General features: G+C 44.7%; 1 pseudogene; it reads right to left on the bottom strand.

Moving 5' to 3' along the window:
- Nucleotides 1–1,024: 1,024 nt before the first annotated feature.
- LOC133899582 (thioredoxin domain-containing protein 9 homolog) lies at nt 1,025–14,567 on the bottom strand (annotated as a pseudogene).
- Between the last annotated feature and the right edge of the window lie 3,021 nt (nt 14,568–17,588).

Genomic DNA, 17,588 nt, shown 5'->3' on the forward strand with positions numbered 1-17,588 from the left:
TCCTGATCTAACAAGGCAATCTTTATCAAATGACTGATGACTTGAAGCAAAAACTACGGCAAGCAACTAACTGGCCGGCTTACTCGGCCGACTCCTTGCTGGACTGCCTGTGGCGCCGGGCATACATTCGGCCCCACGTAACATAAACCAACTCTAAATTTTAGCTCAAGCTGTGCCACCAAGTGCCACGGATCTTCAAGAGAATTGAAGCAGAACGTAGAACGAAATTGCGTCTCTACTACTAAGACCATCTCCAAGGAATTTCTATCAGGGACCAAAATCCCTTCACTAAAATTTTTTCGTTCCCTTCAATACTCTAACGGTTTCTCTTCACAGTTTTCGTCACGAAAGGATTCTCAAAGTCATTCCCTTCAGAACGAGATTCTCTCTCATTTCCCTTCACGAATCCCTTCAAAGTGAAACTATTAGAGATGAGAGAAAATAAAATAAATGAAAACAGGAAGAGGAATCGAAAAGAAACCAAAATGAAGAAAATATGGTTGGAGACGATCTAAGTAGCCAGTAAAAACATTTCTGGCATCAAACCATCCCAGAAGCGCATTCATGTGGCTGGACCAACCGACCGATCTGAAGTTGCAATTCAAGTCGATTGAATCCAGCCCTAAATTTCCCAGCATTCAAGCTGCCATCAGGATGTACTACCCAGGCACAATCTAAACGCGCAGGCTGCGAATCATGACCTTTGTCGTTCTCCTTTTCTAACACAATTCAAGTCGCCTCCATGATGAATGATCAGATCAGCACGGGAAAACGAGTGAGCAGCTGAAAAAGGTAGCAGCAGGACACAGCTCAGAAGAATCTATTGATGGGCGATGGGCAACAGCAGCTACAGCCATGTTGTGCAGAGGAAACAGGGCATGATGATGAGACAATCTGCAGGAGCACATGGTTGGGTGGATCCTAGATTGAGACTGCTCATTCATTGCGTCAGGCAGCAGTGTATCAGAATAGCAAAAGCTGGATAAACCAACCAGATATGATCAACAAGACAGGTAGACAGCAATTTACAACTGAAAGCACAACCTCTTTTACCTTCATATCTCAAGATACATCAATCCCAGTTTAAATTTCATAACTAGGCTAACATTTCATTGTACTGCTAAGGATTACATAACAGCCAGCAAACCTCGAGTCTGATGAGTTGCCAGTATCTGATTGTCGAGCGATTCATTTGGTGGCGGCAGCATTCTTGGATGCATTCGCAGACCCTTCTCCATCCAGGAAGATGACTTGGGATTACGTGAGGCGATCCTCCAGATCCTCGGTGCTAGTCATCTTTACCGCCAAGTTCATCAAAGCCAACCTTGGAGTACCAAAAAAAATAAGACAAATAATTACATTGCTTTTACACAGCTGAAGAATCAACTGTAAAGAGTGCTCACGTACCACATAATCCTCAACCTTGGCATTCTTAACTATAGCAAGAGTTGGAAGGACAACAATCCTTAGCTTTTCAGTCAAAAAGGGAGCCTTTTCAGCATGAACTTTCACAAACCGTGTTTCTACATGCTGTTTTGCAAGAATTGGCAAGTGTTTGTCCAAAACCTGCAGACCAAGAACGAGATGTGAGAAAATGGTTTTACACAGTGCAAGATTCAGCAAGATGTGATCGGTACCACCAATGTAAATAGCAAGATAATAACTGCATTAAATAAGTGAAGAAAACAAACATTGCAACCAAATAATAGCTTTGAATTTATAAATGAGAAAAGAGTTAATTGAAATTAACCTTCTGAACTTCTCTTTTGCAAAATTGCATTGAAAGTTCAGGCACATATTTTTTGATATTGCAAGACATCGCGACCTTTGAAGTTCGCATCTTTCCACAAGAGAGCAAAACTGTGTCATACTAAAAGAATGGAATGCATTCATGGTGTAACAATGTATCATCGAAGGGCTACAACACAAACTCATGAGTCCAACTTCAGTGGAAATTTGGTGATACTTAAAAGATGAAGCACATCCAATGGTTTAAATCACGAGTTCAGCAGCGTCACGGTGTCACGGAGTCGCAGGCTATCACGGATAGAGGAGGCTATAGCTGAATCTATCCTACATCACGCTCACATAAAAATAATCAATTTTATATTTTTTGTTTATTGTGTAAAATACCGCAGTAGCTATAAAAATGTATTTTTACTTAAACCATACTGAACAAAATGTATTGATACGCTCTGTTCCTCTTCTGTTCTCTCAGTTTTGTAGCTAGTGCAATTTGGGCTTTCTCTTTCACTCCTTTCATGCGAACCATTTTTGGAGTTAGTTTGCAAAATGCATCCATTGGTCCAGGATCAGCAGACCCTTTTTAGCTTCTAGCTCTTAGAAGATTGCAACTACAACCTGCACTACCACCACCACTACGTCAGATTATGTATATCAACGGCAAGAAGCATTCTTAGACGAGCATGAGCAAGCTACAAAGCAAAACATCAAGCTATGTCAAGACAAGGCAGCCTGTACTTGATTGTAGCATGGGAGGACACACCAAGAGGCTGGAGCAAATCACGATACCACACAGGGTATAGGATGCAATGTATAGGGGTTCTGGGGCATTTATGGCAAGGAACATCAGTAAACTAATGGATATTTTGGCCATACATCTTTGAATCAACGTTCAGGAACGATTTTGAGCCATAGAGGCCGCTATTGCCACTAAGAGCTAAAAGCTATAGCAGCTGTAGCGGAGTTAGCGGAATTTACAGGTTTAGCTTAGCGATTGAGTGGCTAAAACTATATAGTGGCGCTATAGCCCGCTATTTTAATCCTTGAGCACATCACATGGACAGCAGATCACAAAACAGTTGCTGTCCTAGAAAGGAATGATGCATCAATCTAGTGGCCAACAACTTGCAATTGTCTGTTGCAAACAAGCACAAGCAACTAGTAAGAAAATGGGTGCAAACTGTCGAGTCGATTACATGTAGTCGTGGAAGACCTGCACTACATTGTAATGACGAGTATAGGTGGGAGTGGATTGACATCTAAATCCAAATAGAGGAATCCAATTCTAAGTTCAACTAAAAATAAGTCCTCAGCCAATTCAAACTCATATGAAATATGTGGCATCCAATCCAACCAATCCAACTACAAACAAGTCCAAATCCATCCAATAATCATGCCTTTCAGTCGGGTTATACGAAGAAACGAGAGCTCTACACGGAGAGCAGGCAGCAGCTGCACACACCTAGGGTACAACGTCTTCGGGTACGCAATCGGGGAGCCCGGGCCCATCATGTTCCCGGCCGTGAGAAGTGGATGTCGTCGATTAGGCAGATAATGCTGGGGTGGTTGACGGCGGCGAGGAAGCGGACCTCGCAATCGAGGTTGTTCAGAGGTGGGCAGCGATGACAGCGAACTCCACCATCTGCTTCGCCGGGGGCGCACCGCTCGACCGCGACACCGCAGTGGGTGATGGGCGCCCGCACAAGCGCTCCTGCTGTCCCGCAGCTCGTAGCCACCCACAGCTGGATCCGTCATCACTCCCTAGCCATTGCCGTCATTTTGCAGTCGCAGTCTTCGCAGGCTCGCAGCTGCTGCGCGCGGCTTCCTGACTAATCGTGCTGTTCTTCGTGTGTCCAGATAAGTCCAATTGGTGTTGGATTATCCTGTTCTTTTTGTCCAATAGAATCCAATGCTACTGGATTTAAGCCAATGGATATCCAGCCCAACTAAGTCCAAGTCCAATTGAGTCCAAGTGCCTAAGTCCAATTGGACATTGGACTAGCCCAAATCCAATCCCAGGTCTAATGACGAGGGGCTATATACAAGGAAATGCACAGACTAATGATTGGCAGGGATCCCAAAGATGTTTAAGTTGATGCCGATCAAACCTTTTCCCTCACATTCTGAAACATGAGTGGCCACTGGTGTTATGGACACATCTAAGGTTCTGAGGAGCATCAGCAGTCACAAGTCCCACAAATGCTTATCTAAGAAAAACGATAGAGGCAACACACATCAACTCCTTGGATCCCTGCAAAAGCACTTGCTTCAGTGCAATGAAGCTGTTGAATGAACCCTCTACCGATTGCTACCAGCAAAGCTTAGATTTAGGTAACTCATTATTCCGCACCCCAACTCATTATTCGTACTTCGCGGAAGCCTACAATCTTTAACTGAGTTGAGAGTTCATTTGTCCGAACTATTGGTGTAATATGGGTCTTTGTAAGCGACTAAGAATCAATACTTGTTGGAGGTAGCATGTTTACTCATGTTCCAGGAGTGCGGCAGTGATGAATTTAGCATATGTATGTGCATCCCATCGAAGATACTTGGTGTTAAGTCCCCAAATGAACTCCTAGGCCGAAGGGAGTTCAAAGTGCATCCTAAAGTGTTTGGTTACGTGTACTTTGTGCAAGATCACCGGCCTTGCCGTACAAAATTGAACCCTTAGTGCCACCCTTCACTGAAGTGTAACACTATTGGCTATGCATGGAGTATCAAGACCCTGTTGAGAAGTTGTACGGGCGTGAGACTACATGTGTCAAGGCAAACTCGGGCAATGCTTGGAGTTCTCTCTTGTCACTAAGAGTGACAATTGAGATGGGAAGAATGTAAACTATAACTAAGGTTGCACTTGGTCAAAATAAGTGGTGGAGATGGCGGGACCAAAGATGTTAGAGGTGGAGATGGCGGCACCAAAGGAAGTGAAGGTGTATCCAAGGAAGGGTAGAACTTACACTATGTTTGGCAGAGCTCCAGCTCCCAGCTCCATGTCAAATCTTGTGTTTATAGGCTACGATAAAGTAGTTTAAGTCTCTATTTTTACACTAAAATGGAAATAAAATGACTCACCCAAACACCCTCGGTGTACCTATAGCTCCAGCTCCACGAATTTTTGGAGCTAGGAATACCCAACTCCAAGAATTCTTGGAGCTGAAGCTTTGCCAAACAGGCCCTTAATAAAGTAGATAACTATGATTGTTGAGCAGTCAGCAGCACAGTCAGAAGAGATAGAGAAAAGCAGCGACAACATCCTAGTCCTAGTATGCTAGGTGCTCTAGTCCTAAACCTCACCTCGAACCTCTCTCTACCAAGTACCTTGAAACAAGTATTATTTTCCTTCTTTTTTTTAAAGGGAAACAATGTATAAATATATTATATACAAAAAAAACAAAACAAGGTTCTGTACAAGGGAAACAAAAAGCAAGGGAAGAAAGGGAAAGAGGAGGCCTATACGAGCGAGGAGAGCCAGGAGACCAAAGATCTCAACTGCTCATTCATCCTATTCAACAGGAGGTACACTTCTTCCACAAAGATATCTTTCCAACTTTGAAATGAGGGAGAAATGCTTCAGAAGATAAAATTATTTTTTTGTTTCCAGATACTCCATGTAGCAATGATGAAGATTTCCACGAAGAACGGGCCGCTAAAAATCCCTTGCTGCCTTCTGCATCATCATGAAGAACTGAAGGTTCTGATCCCATTGGACCTCAATGGAAGGCCAACAACTAGAGGCAAAGAGACATCCAAAGAAAAGGTGGAAGGCAGTTCCTTCTGTGTTGCTTGTGCACAACACATAATTGTAGTTGTTCCCTTCAATCCTTAGTCTCTTCCTTCTCAGGATATTCCTAGTATTTAGTCTGTCCATCAGTAGTAACCAGACAAACACTTTGAGCTTCCTACTGCATTTAGATTTCCAGATCCAGCATAGAGGGGAAGATGGTTGTATCTCCCTGAAAGGAATGTTGTAGAACTTCTTTGCTTTGTACATGTTGGAACCCCAAATGTAATGCCATTCATCAGCTTGGTCTGAATGATTTTGACGAAAGTTTAATTTTGAATGTAACATTGTTAACTCTTGGAAAGCTTGCTCAGAAAGAGGTGAATAGACATGTCCTCTCTATATTCAGCCATAGAAACATTTTCATTCTTAGCATAAGAAAACAGTCTAGGCAGCTGGTCTCTGATCAAAGAATCATTCCACAAGTCATTCCAGAGCAAGACAGAATAGCCCTTTCCCAAATGGCAGTGGGTAATGATCCACAAACTTAAAGATATCCCTCCACCAGATGGAGCCCTTGTCATTAGCAACATGGGGAACTAAATCATTGGAGTAATAAGAGTGCCAAACTAAGTGCACCCAGGGGAGATCCTATCTGTTGTAAAACTTGGGAAGATGTTTCAACAAAAGAGCTTCATTCTGGAGTTTCAGATTAATAACCCCTAAACCTCCTTTCATTTTGGGCCTGCAAACTTTCTCCCAAGCTACCATAGGTTTCTTGGATGCATTTATATCAGAGCCACGCCACAAAGGGTGCACATAACGTTGGTAGGAAGTACAGAGAGCACCAAGTTGACTATTTCCAGTCTACCTACCATTGTGAGAAAGTTTGAGACAGCAGAGAGCCTTCTTTCCACACTGTTCATTAAAGGAGTGTGATCCTCAATTCTTGGCCAAGATAGGTGAAGAGGAACTTTCCAATTGAGCAACCAAAAACAACTATCAGTTGTGAAGCTTTCACCTGATCAATGTTAATAGGAACTAAGTGTTAGTCGCTGAATTCTTACCCTTGGTAGTAGCTGAATTCTTACTCTCATCGAGAGAGGATGACACTAGGAGTTAAGGCAATTTTTCTGGTTTATTTCTCACACAAAATGCCATGCCAACCTGAGGGGTTGGGGATACATATTTATAGGCTGCTAGCCAGCCAAGCATATGCTAAGATGCTGTCCTAGATGCTGTCCTAGCTGTCCTAGATGCTAAGATGCTGTCCTAGATGCTAAGATGCTGTCCTAGCTGTCCTAGATGCTAAGATGCTGTCCTAGATGCTAAAATGCTGTCCTAACTGTCCTAGATACTAAGATGCTGTCCTAGATGCTAAGATGCTGTCCTAGATGCTGTAGCCTTAGAAAGGACCACAAAGACCAGCCAAGGACCATCTGAAGCAGCCCCACAAAGACCATATGCAGCACAGAGACGCAGCACAGAGACTTATCCCATCATTCTCCCCCTAAGTCTTGTGCGTCGTCTTGTGGGAAAGTTGAACCATCCCGGTCCTGGAGCAGAGCTCAAGGAACTTGATCCTCCCAAGAGGCTTGGTAAGCAGGTCCGCGAGCTGGTCCTTGGTGTTGATGTAGCTCGCCTTGATGCTCCCTTCCTCCAAACAGCCTCGGATGAAGTGGTACCTCACCCGGATGTGCTTACTCCGTTCATGAAAAACAGGGTTCTTTGCCAAGGCCAGAGCGGACTTGCTGTCCATCCTGAGCTTCACCGCTCTAGTGTCTCTGCCGAGGAGATCACCAAGCAGTCGAGCGAGCCAGAGCGCCTGAGTTGAAGCGGTGGAGGCCGCTATGTACTCGGCCTCGCAGCTGGACAGGGCCACCACCTGCTGCTTGACCGACTGCCAGCTAACGAGACCGAGTACATAGCGGCCTCCACCGCTTCAACTCAGGCGCTCTGGCTCGCTCAACTGCTTGGTGATCTCCTCGGCAGAGACACTAGAGCGGTGGAGCTCAGGATGGACAGCAAGTCCGCTCTAGCCTTGGCAAAGAACCCCGTTTTCCATGAACGGAGTAAGCACATCCGGGTGAGGTACCACTTCATCCGAGGCTGTTTGGAGGAAGGGAGCATCAAGGCGAGCTACATCAACACCAAGGACCAGCTCGCGGACCTACTTACCAAGCCTCTTGGGAGGATCAAGTTCCTTGAGCTCTGCTCCAGGACCGGGATGGTTCAACTTTCCCACAAGACGACGCACAAGACTTAGGGGGAGAATGATGGGATAAGTCTCTGTGCTGCGTCTCTGTGCTGCATATGGTCTTTGTGGGGCTGCTTCAGATGGTCCTTGGCTGGTCTTTGTGGTCCTTTCTAGGGCTACAGCATCTAGGACAGCATCTTAGCATCTAGGACAGCATCTTAGCATCTAGGACAGCTAGGACAGCATCTTAGCATCTAGGACAGCTAGGACAGCATCTAGGACAGCATCTTAGCATCTAGGACAGCTAGGACAGCATCTAGGACAGCATCTTAGCATATGCTTGGCTGGCTAGCAGCCTATAAATATGTATCCCCAACCCCTCAGGTTGGTATGGCATTTTGTGTGAGAAATAAACCAGAAAAATTGCCCCAACTCCTAGTGTCATCCTCTCTCGATGAGAGTAAGAATTCAGCTACTACCAAGAGTAAGAATTCAGCGACTAACATAAGGTACCCATTCTTTCCTTAAAAGCACCAAAGAGGACAGCAGCCTTTTCCTTCTTTTTTTTAAATGAGTGATCTGATATTAAGTTGTAGACTTGTCATCTGTTTTATGCTGCAAACCTCGAGCTCGATTTGGCGAAAACGGTATTGCAAAATTCATGCCATACTCCTGTATAACTGTATTTCACATGCATATAAAGTATATATTACATTCTACAAACAATGTTTATTGTGAAGTATTAGTAAGTTGCTAAGCAGGATCCTAAGTAGGGAAGTAAAAAAAGCTCGAGGCTAGCGAGCTACTAGAGCTCGACTTGTCACAGGCTCAACTCGATTGGGAATCAAGCCGAGCTCAAGCTCAGACTTCTAACGAGCGAACTCGAATAGCTCGATCTCCTTCCCACCAAACTTTGCTTCAAAGTTCAGACCACCAAAAGCTCTTTTGGCCCAAGGCCCAAGCTGGCAAACCAACAAACAACAACACAAGCCCACTGCCCACTCCCATAACCATCCCATCCCCAAGACCCCGATGCCAAACCCAGACCTAGTGACTAGCGTCGTCTCTTGTCAGGCTCACACCTAAAAGATATGCGACTCGTTGCTCCTTCCATTTTCTTATCCGTCACCTCTCCCTCACAATCTACTCATCCCTAGTGTTGCACTGCATTGTTGTGCTTGCCCCCTTGAACCGTTGTGACGAGCACTTGAGCACTCCAGTAGTCTACCTACTTTTTCTCCTCTTGTTCTTTTTCTCATTGATACATTCATTCGAGCAATTCTTGAACCTTGATTACTAGCTCTTTCGAAACTCAATGATTTGTTCCTCTTCCAAGACCCCAACCTCAGAGCCGCTCTTGTGGTCACCTGAAGCAGATGAATACGTTGCTACCGTCTTACAAAGTTGTTGCAGGCCGAGCTCGCTTGAGCACCAACCTGGGCTCGCTCAAGCCCAAGCACATGGGCTCACTCGAGCTCGGCTCATTGACAGCCCTAATCCCATGTGAAGAGAAGCAATGACAAAGAAGTTGCACACACTTACTACTGTGAACCAGAATCCTAAGGCAAGGTTGGTTGCAAAAGGTTACAATAAAACCTAGGGACTCTCTAAGACTCAATGCTAATCACACGCACTTTTTCACAACAGGTTCACCTACAAACACAGTCAGAGGAGAGTGGTTTATTAGCATGGTAAGGGAGTGGTTCGTCAGGACATATGGGCATGGTTTCAGGTATACCATTATAAAGAATGATTATGTGTGAATGTTGAATGTTGGCGTAAATAGTCCCTTTGCCCGCACAATCCACGCAGAGGACTGAGCAGCCTTTACACAATTCTACCTCTGTGCGTGCACTCTTCACAACAGACCTACAAAAGAGGGAAGTGCACAACCACTCTTCAGAACAGGCCCACAGATAGATGCAGGGACTGCACAGCCAAAATTAAGTGGTTCATCTCACATATGGGACGTAATGATTACGGGCACTTTCTTTCATAGTTCACATATGGTTCACACGCACTTTTCACAACAGATTAACATATAAACGCAGAGTCAAAGGAGAGTGGTTCATCAGTACAGTCTGAAGGGAGTGGTTCGTCAGGACATGTGGGCATGGCTAAGCTTGCAGACTTAGGAAATTGATGTATGCCTACAACAGTCTCCGCAAACATGGTTAACAGATTCAGGCGAGTGATCTGTCGTGCAGGCTACTCATATTGCGACCGATAATACACATTAGCCATTTCAAAATAAAGAAGCTATTTGCAGCGGTTTTAGCTCTCACATGTCTTCCTCTTCTCCCACTCACCTTCACTCGTCCATCTCCAATCTTTCTTGTGTCCCACAGCCACCCTCTCCATCTGCAAACATATCAACCTCGAAGTTTCGAACCACCATATAGATATCATCGGGGCCTTGCTCACTAACTATTTCCACGGCAGACACAAACAACTAGAGACTTCCCAAAACTTGGCACTTGAATCAAGCATAGAACTGGAGAACAAAAAAAGTAAGTTCTTCCCATCACCATCCATCACTTGAGCTTTGAAGTTAGAACACGGTCAACTAGCCTATTGTAGTTTCAACTGTTAAAAACAAAGAAAATACACAAGAGGAACTATTTGTCTTTGTTTTTAAGGAGAATGTGGGCTTGAACTATGGCTTCAACCACCACTAATTTATGCCCAACCACTGGGTTAAGACCCCCTATCAGTCACAAGAGTCGGGGTCGACGACACATTCCATGACCCCAGGACGTCGTCCCAAATCGAGGGTCGAGGTCGAACAGGGTCGACGTCCCATTTCAAATTGAGTCGATGCCCTGTTGCCGCATGGACATATCATGGAACGAACGACATGGAACGAAGGAGAGGAAAGAAGGGGAAGATGGAGGTGGTCGCTGTTGCGAAGATTTGGGAGGCTACCAGCGTCGAAGACTATCCATCACAAGAGCCGCACAGAACCTCGCAACGTGGGTAGCAATAGCAGCCAAAGCAAATCCAAGGTCTCCAACGAAAGTGAGAGCACCAGAGAGAAGAGGACATGGGCACTTGATTTTGCTAGTTCCTATCGCGGGATTGGCTGGCGATGATGGATTTGTGAATGGCAACACTGTGTTGCCTTGGAGCAAAGAGCGAGAAAGCGAGGTGGAAGGGAATACAACAGGTGAGTCGTGACTCGTGAGGAGGCTACAGGAGGGCTATTAGGGCTACGTTAGGTGGGCAGTTGGCTGGATGGACCAGCATACGACAGCCCAACTAACTCATTCTTCTTTTCTTTTTGCCTTTATTTCTTTGCGGTTGATCTTATGTGACTTAGTTGTGTGGCATATTATAGCTCATCGACCTGGATTAATTGGGGTCACGTTCCGCATTCCGAATTTGTGTCCCAAAGAAGACTGCCCCCACATTTTTAGAAACTCACGACCCACATCCCTCAACCCCGCAACTCGATCGACCCAGATTTCTGGTGACTATGCCCCATGTTGAAACTGTTAGCCACATTTATGATTTAATTGTCGCTCAAGCATGCTCATTTATCTTTCTTTTACTCCCATTGTCAAATATAAACACGCAGATAACATCCGTGCAAACCTTTTGATTATGCTACTTATGAAATATCAACTAGTTCAGAAAATGATGAACAAAGTGACAGCAGCATATCATTCAGAACAGAGGAAGGTCAACATCCACCCAAATGAGGTAGCGAGGGCAACAAGGAAGCATGAGCAGGATGTCAATTGGTTGGGACATTAGCACTCCAAGCACCTGTATTTGGTTCGTCCACTGATGGCACATCAGCTGCAAACTGCACAGCTGTGCCATCCTTTGGTGACTTCCTTGTGAATTATTCTTTTGGGGACCTTTCATACATGGTGACATGGTGCGGAAAGAGGCCAAGAGATGAAGGAACCAAAACAAAACCCCCATAGCTCATATTGATAAATCCTAACAGTACATTTTAAAACTAGTTTGCTAAAGGCACACATTTGAGTGGCATACATTTGAATGGGTGTTATGGGCTAAGATTAAATTGGGACTCCTGGGAGCCTCGGCAGGTGCTAGGACGCCAAGACCAGGAGGGAGTGCGCCTGAGGGTTAACAAATAATCCAACATATATGTATTAGAAAGCTCCCTTTCAACGTGTCAAGTCTTTTTAAGTTGATCAACACACTGCGCAAACCCCTTTAAGACAAGGTCAGCGTCATTCATGGATAGCCCTCCAAATCATTATTTTAAAGGATGTTAGTAAAGGACATTTCTGTATGGTGCTGGAGCTATACGATTAATACAATAGGTGGCACACACATTAGAACAACAAAAATAATGTTCTAGGGACTAAAGCTGACCTATATGTGCACCAAATTAAAAAAAAAAATCAAAGCATACATCAACATCATGTGATCAGTGTGCTAGGAAAAACTTAACTACCGTGACCAACACATAAGTAGACATAAGCAGTCAAATGGCATAGCAAAGTGGTGGATTTAATGCTAATGCTTGTGCAGCAACACATGTGGCTTAAGTTATCTGGATTCATAACAGTGCTAATTATTATGTTAACATTTAGCTTCACTGTGATCCACTTCCATATCATGAATGCAGAAATTTCCTCTTCTTGTTAACCAATTAACTTGACATGAACCATTTACCCCCATACATGGCTCAAACCAGAGCCACTTGCCCCCCCCCCCACACCCGCACTAGGTGTTAGTTGGGCAGCAGACCAACACCTAGCACCTAATCGATGATAAGGCAGGGCTAAGCTGCTTCCTAGGCGAGCTTAAGTGGGCTAGTTGGGATAGTGTCACCTAGCGCCTAGGCGGCCACCAAGGGCAACACTGGTGTGTGCAAGTCTGGTTCATAGACATTTCAATCCATTCCAGTGGGAATGACCATGTCTTTTTGTTATGAGAATTCAGAATTGACAGACAATGAAACAAAAATGCATTACTTACATTCCTTTACTACTTCAAAATTACAAATCTAAATGCCTAACCCATCCTAGCAGAGTATGCATAGGGCTAGGCGACTAGTTCAAAGTTGTAAATCTAAATGCCTAACCCATCTTAGTAGAGCTATGTATAGGCTAGAGCTAGGCAACTAGATCAAAGTTATATATTCAAATGCCTAACCCATCCTAGCAGAGTATGCATAGGGCTAGGTGCCTAATTCAAAGTTGTAAATCTAAATGCCAAACCCATCTTAGCAGAACTATGTATAGGCTAAAGCTAGGCAACTAGTTCAAAGTTATAAATCCAAAAGCCTAACCCATCCTAGCAGAGCTATGCCTAGGCTAGAGCTAGGACAGGAAAATATACAAATGCCTTGTAAGGTATAAATATCAAAAGTTGATCAAGGATCAGGGCATAATATGACCTGTAGTTCATACTATTTAATATAAAAGCAAGTAATGCATACAGAGGCGCATGTGTCACTAGACTAACTGTTAAGGGCAAAGTGAAAAACAGAAAATAGTTATTGTTGGATAAAAACTTCCTATCCATGGAACTAAATGGCTAAAGCAGATTGTATAGTTGGCCCACAAATTAAAGTGATCAATTGAAGTTATAGCTTAGGGCTTAAGTATCAAATTGTAATTGTGGTGCTATATTGGACTTTCTGTCATATAAATGCTATTTACCTTTTTCCCCATTGTCTAACTGTTGCCTAGTCACCTAAGCATCATGGCACCTTCGGGTCGCCGCAAATTGCCAGAGCACAGTGTAGTAGATAAAATCTACAACTGTGTATGGACACAGTTCCAGCTGCACTGCCACATTACAGTTAAATATGATGTTTCAATTCTTGGATATGTGATCTTGTTTATAGATCATGCAGTTTAAATCTCATTGCGTTGTAGGAAGCAACATATGTAAGGATAAGAACACCATAGTAAGTGAAGAGGCGGATATGTGAAACTGAACTTTCAATACCACCGACTAGATACAGACAGACCGGTGATGCCTCGAGTAGGAGGCCTAAACTGTCATTATAGTTGGACTTGTGGGATGGAATTTTAGGGGTGGACTGATTGGCAGCATAATGCCCAATGTGAATGAACTGACAAGGAAAGCGACTAAGTTTCATTTCATTCATAGGGGGGAGGTAATTTAAGTTGTAGTCAACAAATTGATGATAGAAAGTTAATGAGCACGACTAAAGCTGTAGAAATGGGGTGCCGTCACTCAATCTTGCGGATACAGCAGAAATTCCAGGAGTCTACTATGACCGTACGAAAAGATATGATCTTGATCTACGAAATGCAAAGCACAAACAATACACATACAGTTCCCAACAGAGCCAAATTCAACACGGGATCCGCCGCATCCATACCAGTGTAACTGGAATCGAGAGAGAGAGAGAGAGAGAGAGAGAGAGAGAGAGAGAGAGAGAGAGAGGAGGGCACGCGCACCTTGCAGGGCCAGTTGTCGCGGTAGAAGTGGCAGACGAGCCGCTCGCTGGCCTTTGCGGCGGAGAAGAACTCCTTCTCGGGGGCCTCGGCGTACTCACCGTGCCCCAGGGCGCGCTACTTGGAGCGGCGCTCGGCGGCTCGGCGCATCTGCTGGATGTCGTCCGGGTCGAGGCGTTCGAGCGCTGCGATCTCCTCGTCGATCTTGTCCTCCACCGCCTTCGCCACTGACAGCACCTGCTTCTCCAGGATCTGCAGTCACCCGCCGCCGCAGCGTCAGAGAGAGCGAGCAAAGAGAGGGGGTGGGTTGAGGACCGGTGGGTGGATGGTTACCTCGCTGACGACTTCGTCCATGGTGGCAGCGCTGCGGCGAGGTAGGAGAGCCGGCGGCTGGCCGAGATCGGCATGGGAAGCGGACGCCGGAGAGTGGAGAAGAGTGGGGAAGCAGAGGGGCGGAGGCGCTTTTGTTACGGGTGACGGACCCCCACGGAGTTTTGTTGTGTGAGGGCTGGCCTGCACACGGGAATTACCGAAGTAAATTCTATACGACTTCCTACGAAAGATTTTTTAAGATTATAATCTACCTATATGTTATCTGATCCAATAGCTACATTAAAAAAAGAGAAAAGTGGATAATACATGTCATTACAGAGAAAGAGATCTTTTATAAGATCCGATCCTATAAAATTTGCTTTTATGAATTATAGCCTAGCTTCTAGATTTTCCACAGCGGCATGGCACGATCTTAGTAATGTATATGTTGGGGTAGTTTCACAGTCCCCACCAAAAAAGTGTTAAAGTCCTCTGCGATCATTGTTTACTAACAGCTTACAGCTATTATGAGTTTGACATGTTACAGGAACCCTTTAGACATGCTAAAGCTATTTTGCGGACGTTTCGCGTCACCCAAGCTTATCTGGATGTCGGTATCGGTGAAGCCATTGATGTTGGTATCGGTGGCAGTTTCAACAGACCCAGGCTCAAGCTCACGGATCGAACCTTTCGATGTTTGCTTCTCAATGGTGATCAATAGTTTCGATGGAGCCATATGTCCCAGCACCTTCGGCTCCACCAGACCAATCCTATGGTCAGTTAGCGGCTTTTCAAGCAGCACTCCCACCCCTCCGCTAAGGCCTGTAATCGAAGCCCCACCAAAAACTAGCAGATCGGTGAACACGATAACCCACGGGTTGAGCGTGGTTTTGGCAATCACTGGTGGTTCAAATTAGGAAACAGAGTCCAAGAGACAGCGAAAAGAGTATGTGCGAAGGGTTAACCATGTTGGTGTAAACCCTCCTACATCCGCTCGAAGTGGTCCCATGTCCCCATCACATTCTCACAAGAGGACATGAGGGTTTTGGATTACCCACACATAGATGCTTTTGTCATCGCTGCTAACATCTCAGGAAGCATAGTCCATAAGGTTCTAATAGATTGGAAGCTCGACAGATATCATCTTCACCAATGCCTTTGTTAGGATGGGACTGGGGCGAAGTGTCTTACAGCAAGCTGGATCACCATTTCTAGGCTTTGGAGGAAAAGCAATCAATGCTTTGGGAAAAGTATCGATATTGGTCTCTTTCAGCAAAGGGTCCAATTTTCGAACCAAAGATATTACCTTCGATGTGGTTGATATGAGCTATTCATACAATGCCACCTTAGGAAGAGGGTGCTAAACAAATTTGTCATGGTACAGCACCATGGTTATCTATGTATGAAGATGCCCGACCCTGGAGGCGTAATATCGGTATTGGGAGATCAACAGGTGGCCTGCAGAATTGAAGTGGGATACACTCCGGAGCACCGCAACGTACATGTCATAACAGAACCGCTGACGAAGCCCCAGGAAGTTGAAGCTTTGCTGCAGGTACAAAAAGTGCCGAGGGCCAAGCCCGAGGGCTAGACTAAGAAAGTGCTGCTGTGTCAGGATATGATGAAAATATTAGTGGTCATCGAAGCCCAAATGACAGAAGAAGTCAAACAAAGGATGATGGAATTCCTCCGCAACAATGAGGATGTCTTCGCCTGGAAGCCGAAGGATATACAAGGGGTCAGTAGAAATATCATTGAGCATACTCTGAATGTTGACTCGAACGTGAAGCCAAAAAAGCAAAGGCTTGAGAAAACTTCCAAAGAGAGAAGAAGTAGCGAAGGCTGAGGTACGGAAGCTACTCGACGCCGAGGTCATGCGTGAAGCACTGCATTCGGAGTGGTTAGCGAACCCAATGTTAGTTAAGAAAAGTAACATCAGTTAGAGAATGTGCGTTGATTTCACAGACTTAAACAGAGCCTCCTTGAAGGATGATTTTCCTTTGCAACGCATCGATCAGCTTGTGAACTCTACAACTGGCTGTGAGATGATAAGCTTTATGGACGCATATTCTGGATACCATCAGGTCTAGATGGTGAAGGAGGATGAAGCAAAAACAAGTTTCAGAACCTCCTTCGAAATATATTGCTATGTAAGAATGACCTTTGTCCTTAGGAACGCCGAAGCAACATTCGCCATATTGGTCCAAATTGTACTAAATATGCAGTTAGGTAGAAATGTATCTACATACGTTGACAATATATTCGTGAGGAGCAACAAGGAGAAGGATCATCTGGATGACCTTCAGGAAACCTTTGTCAACCTACGAAGTGTGGGATTAAAATTGAATCGAAAGAAATGTGCGCTTAGGGAGATTCTGGAATTTTTGGTGTCGAAGAGAGGCATCGAGCTAAATATTGGAAAAATCCAAGCAATACTTGATATGAGGCCTCTGCAGAATAGAAGAGAGGCACAGAAGGGGCAGCTCTAGGTTGGTTCATAGCCAAGTCTACTGAGCGAAACCTGCCTTTCTTTAAAACCCTCAAGGGCTCTAACCCTTTCAAATGGAGTGCGGAGCAACATAATGCTTTTAATGAACTGAAAGAGTATTTGACGAAGCTCATAGCTTTGACTAGCCCAGATCCGAAGGCTGAGTTATTGCTTTACATAGCAGCTTCCCCTTTGGTGGTAAGTGTCGTGCTTGTGCAAGAAAAGCAACTCAACAAGAAGTTGCAATAATTTCCAGTGTATTATGTGTCAAAGGCATTAGCAGAGCCAAAGAAATTCTATTCTAAAATGGAAAAAAAATGGCATACGTCATGGTCATAGCTTCACGAAAGCTTCAGCACTACTTTACTGCGCACAAGATAACAGTGCTGACTTCTACACCCCTTCGTGATATGTTTGAAAATCGAGAAGCCATTGGAAGAATTGGAAAATGTGTCATGAAGCTTGCACCATTCACACTAACCTTCATCGTGAGGACGACGATAAAATCATAAGCCCTTGCGGAGTTTTCTGACAAATTGGACACCAAAGAATGAAGGCCCCGAAGAAACACCATTAGACCCGATATGGGTCATATAATGTGATGGTGCTTGGGGGCTTCAGGGGCTGGCGTGGCAACAGTTGTGTCTTCACCTTCGGGTGTGAAGCTGCGGTACGCAACCAGACTTGATTTTTAGTCAACAAATAATGTCGCAA

Source organism: Phragmites australis, chromosome 18, assembly GCF_958298935.1.
Source record: "Phragmites australis chromosome 18, lpPhrAust1.1, whole genome shotgun sequence".
Taxonomy (NCBI): Eukaryota; Viridiplantae; Streptophyta; class Magnoliopsida; order Poales; family Poaceae; genus Phragmites; species Phragmites australis.